General features: G+C 42.7%; 1 long non-coding RNA gene across 3 annotated transcripts in view; it reads right to left on the reverse strand.

Annotated features, from left to right (window-relative positions):
• LOC141983816 (uncharacterized) overlaps positions 1-11,418 on the reverse strand; it is a 54,286-nt gene extending 42,868 nt beyond the window's left edge. For all 3 annotated transcript variants that reach the window (XR_012638526.1, XR_012638524.1, XR_012638525.1), the window contains exon 1: positions 11,149-11,418. This is a non-coding gene — a long non-coding RNA (uncharacterized LOC141983816). The remainder of the gene's footprint in view (positions 1-11,148) is intronic.
• Between the last annotated feature and the right edge of the window lie 6,092 nt (positions 11,419-17,510).

The raw sequence follows: 17,510 nt of genomic DNA on the forward strand, positions 1-17,510 counted from the left end.
GGATTGTTCTCTATATTATGTTTACCAGTTTGTACTTCAGTCTAGTTTGAAAGATCCCAAGCAATGGGTCAGGATGATTATCAAATCAAGTATATCTGTTTTGTATGTGGTAAATAAAAGTTTTGTTCAGTCTTAATAGAAAGTCCTTTTATAAGTGTTCAATGGGGTTAGTTATACTATATTGGAAAGTGAAAGGTTAAAATATATAATTCAAGCTGGTTTAGCCTGTTCCCTTTGAAAACCAGAATTCATCTTTGCTGTTGGCAAAGATTTTCATTTAATGAGCTGCCTGATCGTTGTTTATAAAAGTTCTATTGATGGAGCCACAACCACAGACAGCTACAAATCAGCATAGTAAAATAAGCTTTTCATTTTCTAGGGTATTTTCCCTTGGATACCTGTTTTTCACAATGCAGTTTTAACCCTGCCAACCAGCATTATTATTTCTGAGCTTTGGAATGCTGCCAAAGTTGAAAAGGAAGTTCTTTTATTTTTTCAAATATTGTATAGGTTTGTTCTCCTTTCACATATTGGCCAAGGACAAAGAACTTAATAGTTTTAAATAATAAGGAGCCATTCTGCCCTCAATTACAGCTCAAATGCTCTTCACCTTAAGGGCTAGATCCAAAGCCCTGTGAAGTCAGGGGGAATCTTTCCATTGATTTCAATTGGCTTTGTACCAGGCCCTGAGAGCGAAATTGATGGCAGTCTAAAAACAAAGTCCACTGGTGAATAGTCCCTATCACAGAAATACATGTTATAGCTTCCAGCCTGTAATCTGACCCACTTGAATGGACTGCTGCACCCATGTGTAGCCACATTGACTTCACGGTGAATCCCCTCCAGCGTAAGAGTCCGTTCAAAAAGATCAGATTGCAGGATCAGGGAACAACTTTGTGCCCAACTGCAAAAAAAACTTTAAAGAAGCTCAGCAGTGAAAGGCAAATCAATATGCATTGCTCTTTTCAGCTACTGACATGCCAAACTGTGCTCTCAGGTATGTATTTACAATTCCCTGTTTGGTTCATTCTGAAAGGAAGTGCAATTGAAGGCAGATTCTGGCATTATATAGCAGGTAATAGCCAGGAATGGGAGGCCCACTTGTAAAGAAAGGAATAAAGACAACTGGTTATTCCAATGACCAGACCAATATTAATATGATATATGACAAGTAAAAGTGTTCTGGTGTCTGTCAGTTGCCTTCAATATACTGTAATCTCAAGCCACACATACACTTTCAAATATCATGCTGCTTGTCTTTTCCTGTGGTGTTTGCTTGAGATATGTGATGTGAGATGAAAGCAAAGGAAGAAAGAAGCAACATCACTTTAGAAATCATTGCAAAGCTTCAAAGCCCTGCAGGATATTGGGTGACGTTATCCATGTGTGTTTGTTTGTGGGATTTTTGTTTGTTTCTTTGTTTGTTTGTTTTTTACTGAAGCACTAAAGTTAATTAAGCCACATTTAAGTAACAATGAAGATTTAAATCTCCTTCCTTCCCAATTCATGAGCAAATAAACTTGTGACCCCTGAACCTGATCCTATCATTACAAGTCAGAGTGCACTTTGTAGCTTTTATTAACCAAAACCAAGGACTTTTGAGATAGGATTTTCAAAGCTGATCCTTAAAAAGTCAGATCCTCAGCTGGTACAGATCAAGGTAGCTCCACTTAAGTGAATGGTGCTGTGGCATTTTATATCAGCTGAGACTCTGACCTAAATATTAGATAAAATTAATCAGTGTTTATAATCAATCCCCCTTAACACACATCAAGGAGAAGCAACAGCAGACAGGGATATTAATATTCAAAGGGAAAACCCAACAAGTCTTACTGTCTGAATAAAATCACCAGAAACAAACACTTACATATTATGTCTCAAGAAAATGTTAGCAAAGGAACCTTTTTTCTTTTTCGTAGCCTGTTGGAGTTAGTAGGTTTGTCATTTCCTCTACCAAGTGCTAATATCTTTTGCATTAGCACCAGGAAGTCCAGGCTCTTACCACCACGAGGTAAAGTTGTAGTAGCTTTACAATTGGATTTAAGATGAAAGGGGGAAGCCTGATAGTTTGTGAAGTTTCTTCTTTGCATGGGAGTTAGTGGATGAGCTTGTGCGTGCTGTTTTCAATGTGTCAAGTGCATACTGGAAACGGTATAGGTTTTATTTTAAACGGCTGTTCATTTTGCTTTTGGATCTTATCAACTGAGACTATAGTGGCAGATCCTCCCTTTCTCCACCCCCCCACCACTCCCCAGTGAGCCTTTCAGGCCTAATTTGATGATGTAATATATACATGAGCCTTTGGACCTATGCAGATTTAAGATCAAAAGCTCTTTCAAACATAGCTGACCCCAAACAGGAAACCCTCTGATTCAACTATCAGGTGAATAGTTCATGTAGTTGTGCAAAATATGCAGCATTGAAGTCTTTGATCTTTTACCACTCAGTTCTCATTAACAATTATATAGTTTACACATGTAACTTCCCATGCACTGTGCTGAAAACATTTCCCTTAATATTCAGGATCATTAGATTCTCCTCATTCAAATTTGCTTATTCATTACATATTTTAGGATTTGGAATGGTTTTCTACCATCTAACTGCCACATGAAAAATAACATGCATGCACATGTTTTAAAAAAGAGAAAAGTACGTACCCTTCACAATTAATAGGGTAGGTTAATGTGAGGGTTTTCTGAGAGGAACGTGTGAATTCATAACAAGATGCATTACAACCAGATTTTAGCATCCTGTCAAATGTGTTAGTAGAATTTAATGAATTCAAGTTCAGGTTTTGTAGTTCTCAAGTTTAACTATACCATCAATGGTATAAATTTGTACACAAATCATCAGGAAACATGTTTTTAAAGATATACGTACTGCCAAGTAATGAGAAATTATGAGGTAATTTATTACCATTCTTTTGGGGGGTGGGGGAGAAAGCTGACTATCTATATCTCCCTCCCCAAATTCTTTTGGTAAGGTTTGTCTTACTGGTAGGTAGTATTGTTGTTATTCTTATTTATTTTATTGCCAGTTTTCATGATATACTTGCACTCAAAAATGTAGTGGCCTGTTTTTCAAATGGTCAAGAGTCTATGCACAGGAATTCAGAGGACTCTAAGGAAGAACTTGGTGGAACTTTATAATCATTGGCTGTCCATAATCATTAATACAGATGTCCCTAAAGTTCCAGTCTTTGCCCTGAATGGTATCCCTGGCATTGTACTGTCTTGTGGCTGATGAAGCAAGAAGGAGGATGACAGGAGAACTCACCAGTGATGGAAATCTTACCCTGAATTTGACTGACCAAGAGTTTCGTCACCACCACCTTAGCTTTTGAAAAGATCTGATCAGCTGAACTGTTCCATGCTGTTGTGGTGAGCAACCTGATAAACATGGGTTGTTTATACACAGCGACAGAGTTGAGGTTTTACCCCACTGTGAGGCATTTGAGCTACTGTGTGGAAAAGGTAGCTGAGCCTTGAATCTAGCTGCCAGAATCTGTGGTAACAAGGCCATATCTGGAAGAAATAAATGTCAAATCTTTTCTGCCTTAGTTTCAGACTGTGACACTTCCAAAAGGGTGTAGAGGTTCTGGGAGATTACTAAGGGGCATGAGTGACCTCTGAGTTACATCCGTATCCCTCCTGCTAGTGAATGCCTGTTGGGAAGTGCTGAAGCTACTTTTGGAGTTGATTGGCAATGCCTTCCTTGACAAGGAGATAATGGTGACTTCTTTTGAAATGACAGTGGTTGGAACGAAGAAACCACTTCTTGATGTAGATAACGTCTCCAATTATTGCCAAATCTCAATCTTCTATTTTTAAGGAAGATTACTAAGAAAGCGATGGCAAGTAAATGTCTGGAGTCTTCAGCTCTCCTTGGCCTTACTCAATTTGATTTTAGGACTGGATACAGCATTGAAAATGCACTGGTGTATTGACAGATGACCCACTCTTAGGAATGGATGAAGATAAATTTCCATTCTGTTTCTTTTAGATCCCTTTCAGCTGCTTTCAGTTTGGTTGACTGGGAGGTGTTGTTGACATGCCTGTGGACTCCCGTAGGATTAGATAGTGTTGCTTGGGAGGGGCTGTGCTCCATTCTTTCCCAGAGGTTCCAGAAGACAGCATCAGACAATTGCTCTTATATCTTTCATGTGAGTTCTGTGTCAGGCCATTCTGTCACTGCTCCTGCTCAATGTATGGGGTAGGCAATTAGGAGGAGGATCAGGATATAGTGTTTTCAGTATGTTAAAGAAACCAAACTTTGTAACTCTATCTGATCTGGCTTGTGCAGTTGAAAAACTTACCCACTGTCTAACAAGGATTGTGCCTTCAGTGAGAGCGAGCTGGCAGAGACTAAGTCCAGTCAGAACTGGGATAATGCTTATAGGCTGAGGAAGCAATGGAAGGAAATGGTAAAGATTACATTAGCCCTCTGAATTGAGGGGGAATGTCCCCCAGTCATTCAAGATTACAATTTGGGAGTCTGGTTGGATCCCCAACTTCTCTGGATGTCCAGGTAACATCAGCTGCCTGATCTGCTTGTTATCATTTTCTGACTAGCAATAAGACTGTGTCCTTTTCTTTAGGAGATGGACTTTGCCACATGCCTGTGTTACCTCAAGGATGGATTACTACAGTGGTGAGCTGGAGCCGGTTCGCACCGGTTCGCTTGTCCCTCGGGACAACCAGTTCTAAAAGGGCTTCTAAATTTAACAACCGGCCAAAAGTGGCGCCTTAGGCACCGACTCCGTGGGTGCTCCGGGGCTGGAGCACCCACGGGGAAAATTTGATGGGTGCAGAGCACTCACCGGCAGCTCCCTGCCCCGCGCCCGGCCCCAGCTCACCTCCGCTCCGCCTCCGTCTCCTCCCCTGAACGCACTGCCATGCTCTGCTTCTCCGCCCCCTCTCCACCCCCCCCCCCCCGCCCCGGCTTCCCACAAATCAACTGTTCGAGCAGGAAGCCAGGAGGCTGAGAAGCAAGCGGTGGCTTCGCGCTCAGGCCCAGGGAGGTGGAGGCGGAGCAGAGGGGAGCTGGGGCGGGCGGGGCGTGAGGAGGGCCACCCGCGCCGCAGCAGGTAACCCGGGCGGGGCGCAGGGGAACCGCTCTCCACCCCAGCTCACCTCTGCCACCCTGGGCCTGAGCGCGAAGCTGCCGCCTGCTTCTCAGCCCCCCCCGGCTTCCCGCGCGAACAGCTGATTCGCGGGATGCCGGGGGAGGGAGCGGAGAAGCAGGGCAGGGCGGCATGTTCAGGGGCTGAGGCAGAGCAGAGCAGAGCGGACCTGAGCTGGGGCCAGGTGCAGGGCGGGGAGCTGCCGGTGGGTGCTCTGCACCCACCAAATTTCCCCCGTGGGTGCTCTGGCCCTGGAGCACCCACGTAGTCGGCGCCTAAGGCGCCACTTTTGATGTGATCAGTGGGGGGAGCGGCCGCTCCCCCCCTAGCTACGCTCCCCCGCCCCTAAGACCCAGAGGGACCTGCCAGATGCTTCCTGGGAGCTGCCCCAGGTAAGCACCACCAGGACTCCCCACCTCACCCCGGCAGGTCCCTCTGGCTCTTAGGGGTGGGTGGACACCCACTACGGTGGCCCATGAGACCCTCCTGCCCAGTTCTGGGGGCAGTCAAGGGACAGGGGAGGGGGTGGATGGGGCAGGAGTCCCCGGGGGGTGGGGGTGGGCCATGACCCCCTCGTGGGGTGAGGAGGGAACCCGTTAAGATTTTGGCAGCTCATCACTGGATTACTGTAATATGCCATACAAGGGGCTGACCTTAAGAACATTTGGAAATTGCAGCTACTGCTAAATGAGGCTGTCTGGAATCAGATTTCAGAGTAACAGCCGTGTTAGTCTGTATTCGCAAAAAGAAAAGGAGTACTTGTGGCACCTTAGAGACTAACCAATTTATTTGAGCATAAGCTGTCTGGAATGTCACATAGACAGCACCATAATCTGTCCTACCAGCAAATTGATTTCTGGATGGAGCTTAAGAGGCTGGTGTTGACCCACTATGTAAAGGCCTAAATGGTTTGGTCCCTGACTATTTGAAAGCCTGCTGCTCTCCTGTGAAATGTTCCAGTGTTGCTGCCAGTGGAGGTACTTGAGGTTACAATCCCTGATTTTAAATGAGATGGGGATTGTGGCAGTTATTCTCCAGCAAAGGCTCCCAACTCTGGAATTCAATTTTCCTTTGTTCCAACTGAGCACTGATCAAGGGATGCTCATATGCTTCCTGACACTTTTCCTAGGACTTGGGGGAAGGATGTTGAATAGCATTGGAAGGGGAAGGAGACATTTACTTAGATGGGGATGGGAGGCCCTTTCAGAGTCATATTTGCCTGCTGAATTGCAGATCTATGTAGAATTATTATTCTGTGCCTAGAACACTGAACAGGTGCTTTTATAAATATGACCAAATCAGTCTCTCCTCACAGATTCAGTAAGGTACCTAAACAGTGAGCTGGGATAAAACGTCTTCCTGAGTAAAATGAGTATTCCAGTCTGGGGTCTCTGTGCAACACCCTAAGGTTGGGGAGTTTAAGATGCTGACTTATTTACAGCAAACCTTCTCAGGTCTTTATCATTTCAATTTAAGTTGAACAACAAGTTAGGGCATTAACCTCTGTTTAAAAAAAAAAGTCATTTCTTTTCAAAATGTGCTTTCAGCGTGTGTGTGTGTGTAACCTAAACACCTTTTGGGTGGGGTGTTCTGTCCCAGCTAGTGGCACCAAGACACTTAAAGAGAGAGACAAATGAGTCTGCTCTACAGCCTTAGCTAACAGGCAGTTGGCTTTTAGCTCATGCGCTGGAGGCTCATGCACTAAGCTCCAGAGGTCCTGGTTCGATCCTGCCCGCCGACGACCGGGGTCTGTAGGTGTTACGTGTGCACACACACACAGAACACGAAGATTTCAGATAATTGCAAATAATTTTATTTAAAGGAACTTTAGTTACCATTTCAGAGGTGCTAGTTAACAATTCTGAACACTGAATTAAACTCATGCTCTCACTTCTTCAAATCCTTTGATAAAGAGTTGACTAACATATACAGGAATATGAGCAGCTCTTCACATACAGCTTTGTTGTTTTGCTTTGTTTGTCAGACACAGTGAAATGCTTCAGTATCAATCTGATTGGCAGGTCAGTGGGAATTCTGCTGATGAACAGTTATGACATATAGCAATGTATGGCAGGCAACATATAGGCCAAATCCTGCCTAGACTTACATCTGGTTTGACAACATTGACTTCAGCAGGCTGCACATGATGAGGACAGAATCTGACCTCTGCTGTTAATCATGGGGAAAATAGTCTTTTTTTTAAGTTGCACAAATAGCACTGAAGACCTTGTTTGGCCTGCAGAATCTTTATCACAGGTGATATTATCCTAGAGAATCATATCAAAGAGTTAAAGGCCAGAAGGGACCACCAGAACATCTAGTCTGGCCTCCCAGGTATGTCACAGGCCACAAACCACCAAGATGGAAAGAACTCAATATGACTCTCGGAGCTCGTGTTCAATTTGTAGGTCAAGTCATTCAAAAAAATGGCCCCAATCTGGGCTGCTGTAAATCATTTTACACTAGCTGAAGATTGGGACCAACCTGCAGTTATCTTTTTCCAAAGATCCAACCATCTATTTCCTTTTTCACTAGTGCTGTAGTTCTCTTCATCTGTTGCTCAACCTTTAATAGCACTATGGTATGTACTGCAGTTTTTCTACTTCACAGAATAACAGAAAGTAGAGGCGTAAAAGATCTCCTAGGTCATCTAGTCCATCCTCCAACAATGCAGAATTGCTCCCTGCAGTACGGTTATTAGTGCATTGTCCAGTCTAGTTTTAAATGTCACAAGTGATGGGGCTGCACCACTTCTCTTGGGATATTTCTTCACAGCCTAATAGATTTGACTGTCGGGAAGTTTTACTTAAGACTTGATCTGAATTTTCCCTTACTCAGTTTTATCCCAGTTATAACTCTTGTACTGCTACAAATAACTCTTCCCTTTCATTGTAGGCAGGAACAAGAAGCATGGGCAACCAAATATGGTAGCTACAAAAGCACTGTAAATGCTTCATTAATGATAAGCCATAAGACGTACAGAAGGGTCAGTTCAGCTTCTCTCAAAGAACCTTCCAGCACAGTTTACACCCTTCAGATATATTTATTTATCTTATTTATTTGGATTTCTACAACCTGTGGAACTCTTTGCCAAAGGATGATTTAAAGGCCAAAACTATAACGCGGTTTTATAAAGAAGTAGATAAGTTGATGGAGGATAGGTCCATCAACGGCTATTAGCCAGGATGGGCAGGGATGGTGTCCCTAACCTCTGTTTGCCAGAGGCTGGGAGTGGGCGGCAGGGGATGGATCACTTGGTGATTGCCTGTTTTGTTCATTCCTTCTGGGGCACCTGGCATTGGCCGCTGTTGGAAGCCAGGATACTGGGCTAGATGGACCTTTGGTCTGCCCCAGTATGGCTGTTCTTATGTTCTAAAACAAAAACATATATGTAGACTAATTTTCCCCATAAAGTTTAAGTGATACATTTTAAGGTCTTTTAGCTTCTGATCCAATGGAAAAACTCCCACTAAATGAAATAGGCTTTGACTTAAATCTTTATTTTCTTGTAAAGTTAATAAGAACAGTTAATAAGTTAGTGGCCATACTGGGTCAGACCAATGGTTCCTCTAGCCCAGTATCCTGCCTTCTGACAATGGTCAGTACCAGACGCTTCAAAGGGAGTGAACAGAACAGGCCAATTATCAACTGATCATCCCCTGTTCAGTCCCAGCATCTGGCAGTCAGAGGCTAATGGACATCCACAGCATGGGGTTATATCGCTGTGCACCTCAGCTAATAGCCGTTGATAGACCTATCCTCCATGAATGTACTTAGTTATATTTTGAACCCCATTATAGTTTTGGCTTTCACAACATCCCCTAGCTATGAGTTCCACTGGTTGACTATGCATTCTGTGAAGAAGTACTTCCTTTTATTTGTTTTAAACCTGCTGCCTCTTAATTTTATTGGGCGACCTCTGTTTCTTGTGTTATGTAAAGGGATAAATAACACTTCCTTATTCACTTTTTCGACAACATTCATGATTTTATAGACCTGTATCATATCCCCCCTTAGTCATCTTTTTTCCAAGCTGAACAGACCCAGTTTTATTAATCTTTCCTCATATGGAAGCTGTTCCATACCCCTAATCATTTTTGTTGTCCTTCTCTGTATCTTGTCCGATTCTAATATTTTTTTTGAGATAGGGTGACCAGAACTGCACTCAATATTCAAGGTGTAGGCATACCATGGATTTATATAATGGTATTATGACATTGTCTATCTATCCATTACCTAATGGTTCCGAACATTCTATTCGCTTTTTTGACTGCCACTGCATATTGAGTGGCTGTTTTCAGAGAACGATCCACAATGACTCCAAGATCTCTTTCTTGAGTGGTAACAGCTAATGTATACAGCATCATTTTGCATGTATAGTTGGAATTATGTTTTTCAATGTGAATTACTTTGCGTTTATCAACATTGAACTTCACTTGCCATTTTGTTGCCCAGTCACCCTTTGTAACTCTTTGCAATCAGCTTTGGATTTAACTGTCTTGAGTAATTTTGTAGCACTTGCAAACTTTGCCACCTCACTGATTAACCCTTTTTCCAGATTATTTTTGAATATGTTGAACAGCACTGGTCCTAGTGCAGGCTCCTGGGGGACACCACTATTTACCAATTTCCATTGTTAAAACTGACCATTTATTCCTACTCTTTGTTCCCTGTTGTGACTGGGTTCCAGGGGTGCAACCTGGACTGTGGGACTGATGAGCCCTCTGTCCTACCAACCTGGGGTACCCCTTTTACTCCGTGATGCTGTTGCCAAGCTACAAACCTCTGACAGGTGCTGCACTTACACAGACATCCACTGGCAGTGACATACCCAACTGAGTTACATGAATTCTTTCCCCAGCTACTCATGAACCAACAATAGAAAGGCTCTAGCCAATTCCCCACAGTTGCCCAGCCTTGCACCCCAGAACTGTATCATCTTGCACTGGTCAGAAGGCTGACCTTTGTAAGTTCATTAACCACTCCGCCCCTTCCTTGATGTGGAGTGGACACACACTAGCCTTTTTAAATTGATGTAACTTTAGTGCTTTCATGGCCAAGATGGAGTATGCTCTGCAGGCAGCTCCGACCAAGAAAAGGTGTGCACAGGAACGCAGCAGGGAAAGTCCCTTCCACCCCAGGGCAGAGGTGAAAGTAAGCCAGTGCGGTCCGGTACGGCATACCGGCAAGAGCCAGTACGCCATGCTGGACCAGATCAGCTTCCCCAGGCTGGCACTTTAAAGGGCCCCGGGCTCCCCGCAGCGGCCGGAGCCCCGGGCCCTTTAAAGCGCTGTCCGAGCCCCGTTGCTGAAGCCTGGGGTAGCGGCGGCAGGGCTCCAGCCACGCTTTAAAGGGCCCTGGGCTCCAGCTGCTGTGGGCAGCCCTGGGCCCTTAAAAGTGCACCCCGAGCCCCACTGCTGGAGCCCCGGGGTAGCAGTGGCAGGGCTCCGGGGCTGATTTAAAGGGCCCATGTATTTAAAGGCCACGCCTCTTCCGGGCGAGGCCACGCCTCTTCCAGATGAGGCCACGCCCCCTGCGCAGGACTCCGGAGTACCAGTAAGTCCTTTAAGTTACTTTCACCCCTTCGCCAGGGGCACCTGTTCCAAACCCCCCAGAGTGAACACACACCCACCGGAAAAGTACAATGAATATAGGAAAGGGAAATATTTATTTACAGAGGGATGAAAGGAGAAAACCAACAGGGGGAAATATAGGGGGAACAGTAAAACAGGGTTGCATTCAACTCCAGGCCCTACAGGCCCAGTGGTAGCACAGTCTGAAAGGGCAGACCCTGAGCAATGTGTCTGCACACAGAGTTCAAGAGTCCTGGGCAAAGTTCCAGCCCAGTGATGATTCTTGGGTGCTCGTGGTCATCTTCGGTGCTAATGAACTTTCCCCAACAAACCCCTCCGGTGCCCTCTTCTGCCGCTCTCTGCAAAGCCACACAAAGCGACCACCTCCCCACTTAACCAGCTAGCAGCCTCCCTCCTTATTACCAATGCAAAGTAACAAGCCCCAGTACTTACAGCCCCTGCGGCTCTGGACAGCAGTGATACTAGGTCCAGCTCTGGTTTTTCTTTCTCAGGTGATTCATCCCTGGCACAGTGCTCCTCCTTTCTCCTGTCCTGGGGTGTCCCCAATCGGCTGCTCTGTCCTTCCGAGGCTTCAGGCAGGTTCTTGGCTCCTTTTTTCCCTGCAGGCCTGCTTCCTGCAGCCCTTCTGTCTGGAGCTTCAGACACACACACCCTGTCACTCTCCCCTTTCTCTCTGCTCCCCCTCCACTAATAGCAATTCCTCCTTCTGGAACAATCAGCACTTCCCCCTCAGGAAAAAGATTTAAAGGGCCATGCTCTCTAAACCACAAAGGGGTTACACTGAGGTGAGATTTCCCAAGCACTTCATCCAAAACACACTGTTTTAGGTAAAATGTAAAACTGATTTTAAGTGATTATAAGTAGTGAGCGTAGAGCTCAAAGTTGGTTACCTAAGAAATAAAAGTAAATTCACAGTTTGAGTTCTATAAACTAAACAGGATTTCAATCAAGCAGTGTCTCACCCTGATAGATGGCACAAACAGGTCACAGATCTTCAACACACAGGCTGGAACTGCCGTCTAGCCCCAATTCAAATTCTTTGTCCTCCGGACCTGTTTCCAGGTGTTGAGTTGTGGGGGGAGTGACGTCAAATCATTATGTCACTTCTCTTTATAGTTTCTTTCAGCTTGCTGGAAAGATCTTTTGCTATGACGTGGATCAAGCAGTCTCCATTGTATACATGCTCTCTCTGAGAAGGCTTTTGAGATGCTTGTTGGGAAAGTGGATTCCCTTCAACGGGCCATCAGTGTGTCTGGCTGCTCCATTGTTGTACCTCAAAAGTCTGGTTGTGGGTGTTCCCAAGCTCACAACATATTTCAGTAACACACACATACAATGATAGCACACACAATCCAACAGGATATTAATCTTCAATAGATCAAGACTTTTAAAGTGATACCTCACAAGGCATACTTTGTACAAAACATATCCTAATGATATTACTGTGGTGAATATGGGGGTTCCAGGATGTTGCTTTGAGGTATAGAGTGCCACACCTGTCTTTTAACCAGTTACTGATTCATGAGAGGACCTTCCCTCTTATCCCATGACTGCATACTTTGCTTAAGAGCTTTTGGTGAGGGACCTTATCAAAGGCTTTCTCAAAGTCCAAGTACACTATATCCATTGGATCACCCTTGTCCACATGTTTGTTGATCCTCTCCAAGAATTCTGGTAGATTGGTGAGGATTTATTTCCCTTTACAAAAGTCATGTTGACTCTTCCCCAACAAATCATGTTCATTTATGTGTCTGATAATTCTGTTCTTTAGTATAGTTTTGTCCAATTTGCCTGGTACTAAAGTCAGGCTTACTGGCGTGTAATTGCCAGGATCACCTCTGGAGTATTTATTAAAAATTGGTGTCATGTTAGCTATTCTCCAGTCATCTGGTACAGAAGCTGATTTAAATGATAAATTAATGAGGAGTCCTTGTGGCACCTTAGAGACTAACAAATTTATTTGGGCATAAGCTTTTGTGGGCTATAACCCACTTCATCAGATGCACGGATTAATCCAGATGAAGTGGGTTAGTCCACGAAAGCTTATGCCCAAATAAATTTGTTAGTTGCTAAAGTGCCACAAGGACTCCTCATTGATTTTGCTGATACAGACTCACACGGCTACCCCTCTGAAACCTGTTTAAATGATAAATTACATATCACAATTAGTAGTTCTTTAATTTTGTATCTGAGTTCCTTCAGAACTCTAGGGTGAATACAGTCTGGTACTGGTGACTTATTACTGTTTAATTTATCAATTAGTTCCAAAAACTCTTCTATTAAAATCTTAATCAGGGACAGTTCCTCAGATTGGTCATCTAAAAAGAATGTCTCAAGTGTGGGACTCTCTCTCTCTCATCCTCTACAGTGAAGACCAATTCAAAGAATCCATTTAGCTTCTCTTCAAAGGCTTTGTCTTCCTTGAGTTCTTCTTTAGCACCTCGACCATCCAGTTCACCACTGATTATTTCACAAGCTTCCTGCTTCTGATATATTTAATTTTTTATGTTAGTTTTTGAGTCTTTTGCTAGTTGTTAATCCCAGAATCATTTTTGTTTCTCTTCTCCAAACTCCCTTCCATTTGTTTATATCTGACTGTCAAAGAGAGGCCCAGAAAGGAATAAATATTCCTACTGCAGTCATAGCAGATCTTCATAGACAGGATCTGAAGAAGTGGGTATTTTACCCACAAAAGCTTCTACCCAAGTAAATCTGTTAGTCTTTAAGGTGCCATCGGACTCCTCGTTGTTTTTGTGAATGCAGACTAACATGGCTCCCCTTCTGATAATAGACAGGATCTGTTCTCTCCCCTGTTCTATGGCATAATTCTAGGCAATCGCAACCACAAATTTTATGAGTTTTTTGCTCCCACATTGTATTAGTGCTAATTTGATATTATCTACCATCTCCATGGCTATTCCCCCCCGCACACACAGACACACACACTCTTTTCCACTATTCTTCAGGTTTCTCTTTCTCACTATGTGTGCACCACATGATTTTTCCCCATCTATATTAATTTGCACTTTTCCAGCCAAAATCACATTTCTAACCTTACAAGGACCCTTTATATTCTTTTCCTGTCCTTTCTGATGTTTGCACCACCACGCAGTTTGATTAATATCAAGTTTGTTTTAAACAGAAAAGGTGAAATCCTGTCTCTATTGAAGTCAGTGGGAGTTTTGCCATTGACTTCAATGGGGCCAGCATTTCACACAAAAGTGTCCCTTGTTTTTGCAGGCTTTGTGGGCAAAGTTCTGCTCTGGGATCAAATTTGGGACAAGTCAAGCTTGCTACAAATGTGCACATCTATAGAACCACTGTTACACCAACTCTATTGTATGGAAGTGAAACACGGCTGCCAAGGAAGGGTGAAGAACACAAATCAATGTTTTTGATGCTCATTTTGGTCAGCTGCTCAATATCAAATGGCAGCTGACCAAATCAGAACTGAGGCTATTCAAAGCCAAACCCAGCAACTGCCCTTGTGTTTTTTGATGTTTTTCAACAAAAACTTGAAAAAATGTATTCAAAAGAAAGCATTTCCGAGGAAAATATCCATTTTTTAAAAAGCCATTTTGCATCAAAAAGGGTTTCGATGGAAAATATTTGACTAACTCTACCTCAAGCTCAAGAAGGGTTATATAATTACTGGTGGAGCTAAGGATCCTATATTTATATCTATTGCCTTGATGCCATATCTATTGCCTTGATGCTTTAGAGGAGAGAGAAGCTGGAGAGAATGTCTGCTAAGAGCCATTTTTCATCTGTGTACTTTCATTCATCCATTGTATTGTATATTTATTTTGTTGGTTTGTTTTAGCTTTTGTTTGTTTGCTTGTTTGTTTTGGTTTTTGGAGTACTGTTTGTACTTAGTAACCATGTTCTAGAATAAACCCAAACTAGCACGGATGCTTGCACCACAAACACCTAGGTAAAGTACTGCTCTTCACTCCCCATCACAGCAGTTATTTTTATAGAAATAGGTGTAATAAGGACTCTGCAGTATGGATCTAAGAGCAGAATGTTGCCCTCATTCCTGGGTTAACTGATATTATAGGAATATGAAATTTCAAAAGTGCCAGCACATAAAATCTTGTTAAAATTTTGGCTGGAATGCTCTCCTTTTACCTTGAATAATTTTGTAAGATGGAGATCACAAACAGAACAATGCACAGCAAGAGTTGCCTGAAATTAAGCTAGATAAATCTTGCAAGGAAAGGGGCAGGGGAGGCAGTGCTTCCTGGGTTTTTGAATCTATTTAAAGATATTTTCCTTTTAGAATATGAACCCCCCCACACCCCCACAGGTTTTCTGAATCATAAAGTTAGTGATTATCGTGTTCAAAGGAATGAAACAGTCTTGATAAAAATTGGCACTACGCCCCAGACAGAATAAATGATCAGGAGGAGTGTTACATGGTTAGCTTCGCCTAACGCTAAACTACCCGATCTCTCTACCATTGCCCATCTAAATATGTGGTTTGGACTGGCTTGATTTTTATATTAAACATACTCTGAATCTCCCACTGAAATGTGCTAGCACTCTTCTCCAGAGCCAGATTCTCACAGGAACTTTGTCCCTAATGTAATCATTAAACCAAAAAAATGTACGTTAAGAGCAGAGGAACTTTTCCAGTGAAACACTGCATTCTTGCTCTACTGTGATAGTCTGGATACAGCTGAAGGGGTGGGGGAATTGAGAACTTTGTGGGTGTAGAACTGAATTTCAGAACCAGCTTCAGATGAATGCTGTACCATGGTTTGCTATCATGAAGGAGCTGCAGCCTGTTGTTGTCTAGCTGGCAGAGGTCTTCCTAATATTATGTGTTTGCAGTGTTCTTGTAGCTGTGTCAATCCTAGCATATCAAAGACAAGGTGGAGGAGGTAATATTAGATCTGAACAAGAGCTCTCCGGAGTTTGTCTCTTTGACCAACAGAAGTTGGTCCAAGAAAATATATTACCTCCTCCACCTTATCCCTCTAATAGTACTAGATGAGGAATGTCTGAAAAGGTTGAGGAGGCATTTTCTATTGCTAATTTATAGCTGCAAGGCACCTTTTGTCATGATCAAGTGTAATGTTTTTGTAAAAATTATGCAGTAGGCACAACAAGCTGGAGTGTGCTTTTTTAAAATTCACTTCAAGCAGGCAGTGGCCTATTCCTTGAAGACAGAATGTAGCTAATAATTGCCAAGTCTGAGTGAGAAGGAAAAAAAATCACTGTGGCTTTTAAATATGACTATGAATAGTAAAACTCTTCAGCTCGACTACATAAAACCAGAAACAAAAGGAAACTTGAATTACACCAGCAGCATCTTAATAGCTGCAATTATCAGCTGGCCTAGCAGTTGGAGTTTCACACCCATCAGAGCCTGAGGTAAAAGATGTCAGGGGGATAGAGTGAAAGCCCTGCCTGAAAATGCAAAATCACAGTGCATTCACTTGCTAAAAGACTTGGATGAGCTACCCACTTTGGTCTTTGTACTCTTTTAAATACAGCCATCTAGTTGTCTTGGAGACGGGCACGTGGAAAATAAGAAAAAGCTCTCAATATATTCTCATCCCCAACCTTATAATCCCCTGGTTACGGATCAGCTAAGTAATATTCTAAACAGAAAATATATAAATATTAACCTGACAAACTGCTCTGCTTAAGTCAATGACACATGGATAAAAGATGTGGGTAACAAGAGGTTTATTACAATGTTCCAGTTCAACTGTAGCAGGAATGATGGGAATGGGGAAAATAACATCACTTTTAAAATAAAAAGGGTAGAAACATATAAACACTGAGGTGCATTTGAAACGATTCAATTCCACTAGAAATCTCAGCAGCAAACTAAATTGATTAACTTGTAGTGATAATTAATAACTGTAGTTAAAATTTATTTGCTACTAGAATGTCCTACCGTACATTGCATATAGATGTAAATCTGGGCGCTGATCCTGCTGTTTTTGAAGTCATTAGTAAAACTCCCATCTACTTCAAAGGGGAGAAGGATCAGGCTCTTAGGGCCAGATTTTTAAAGGTATTAAGGTGCCTAAATACCTTTAAAAGTTTGGGCCTTAGGTTTATATGAAGGAAGGAGACAATGTGCCTGGTGATATGCCCAGCACCCTAGTAATTCTAAATTCAGCAGCCCTAAAATGGAACTTGGAAAGATTACTGAAAAGTTTTATTGATTATACTCTCTTATTAATTATTTTCAAGATCTTCAAGCAAAACTGTAAAACTTTATTTACTTCTTCACTGAATATGGTAAGCTTGGACACGTATGATTCAATTAATAACATCTGCTAACATTTTTGTACAGTGCTTTTTTGGGCACACATAAAAAGTAAGGCCAAGATTTTCAGAAGTGACTAGTGATTTTTGAGTAACTTAATGATTGGCGCCCAATGTTAGATACCTTAAAAGAGATGGCCTCTCAAACAATACTTGCATGCAGTGGAATGTATTTTCCACTCCATGCATCCGATGAAGTGAGCTGTAGCTCACGAAAGCTTATGCTCAAATAAATTGGTTAGTCTCTAAGGTGCCACAAGTACTCCTTTTCTTTTTGCGGATACAGACTAACACGGCTGCTACTCTGAAACCTGTCATTATGCAAGGCACTGAATTTAGCCGTATGGAGTGGAAATCTATCAACTTCATGAAAAAACTTGTACAGATACAGACAGACACATCTTCCTTTCCAAATGCAAACAGATGGATATCATACCAAAAGGACTGAAGGTAAAAAATCCATTACAATCTACATACCACACAGACTATGCTGACAGATTGTGCCA

The sequence above is a fragment of the Natator depressus genome, chromosome 3 (assembly GCF_965152275.1).
Source record: "Natator depressus isolate rNatDep1 chromosome 3, rNatDep2.hap1, whole genome shotgun sequence".
Taxonomy (NCBI): domain Eukaryota; kingdom Metazoa; phylum Chordata; order Testudines; family Cheloniidae; genus Natator; species Natator depressus.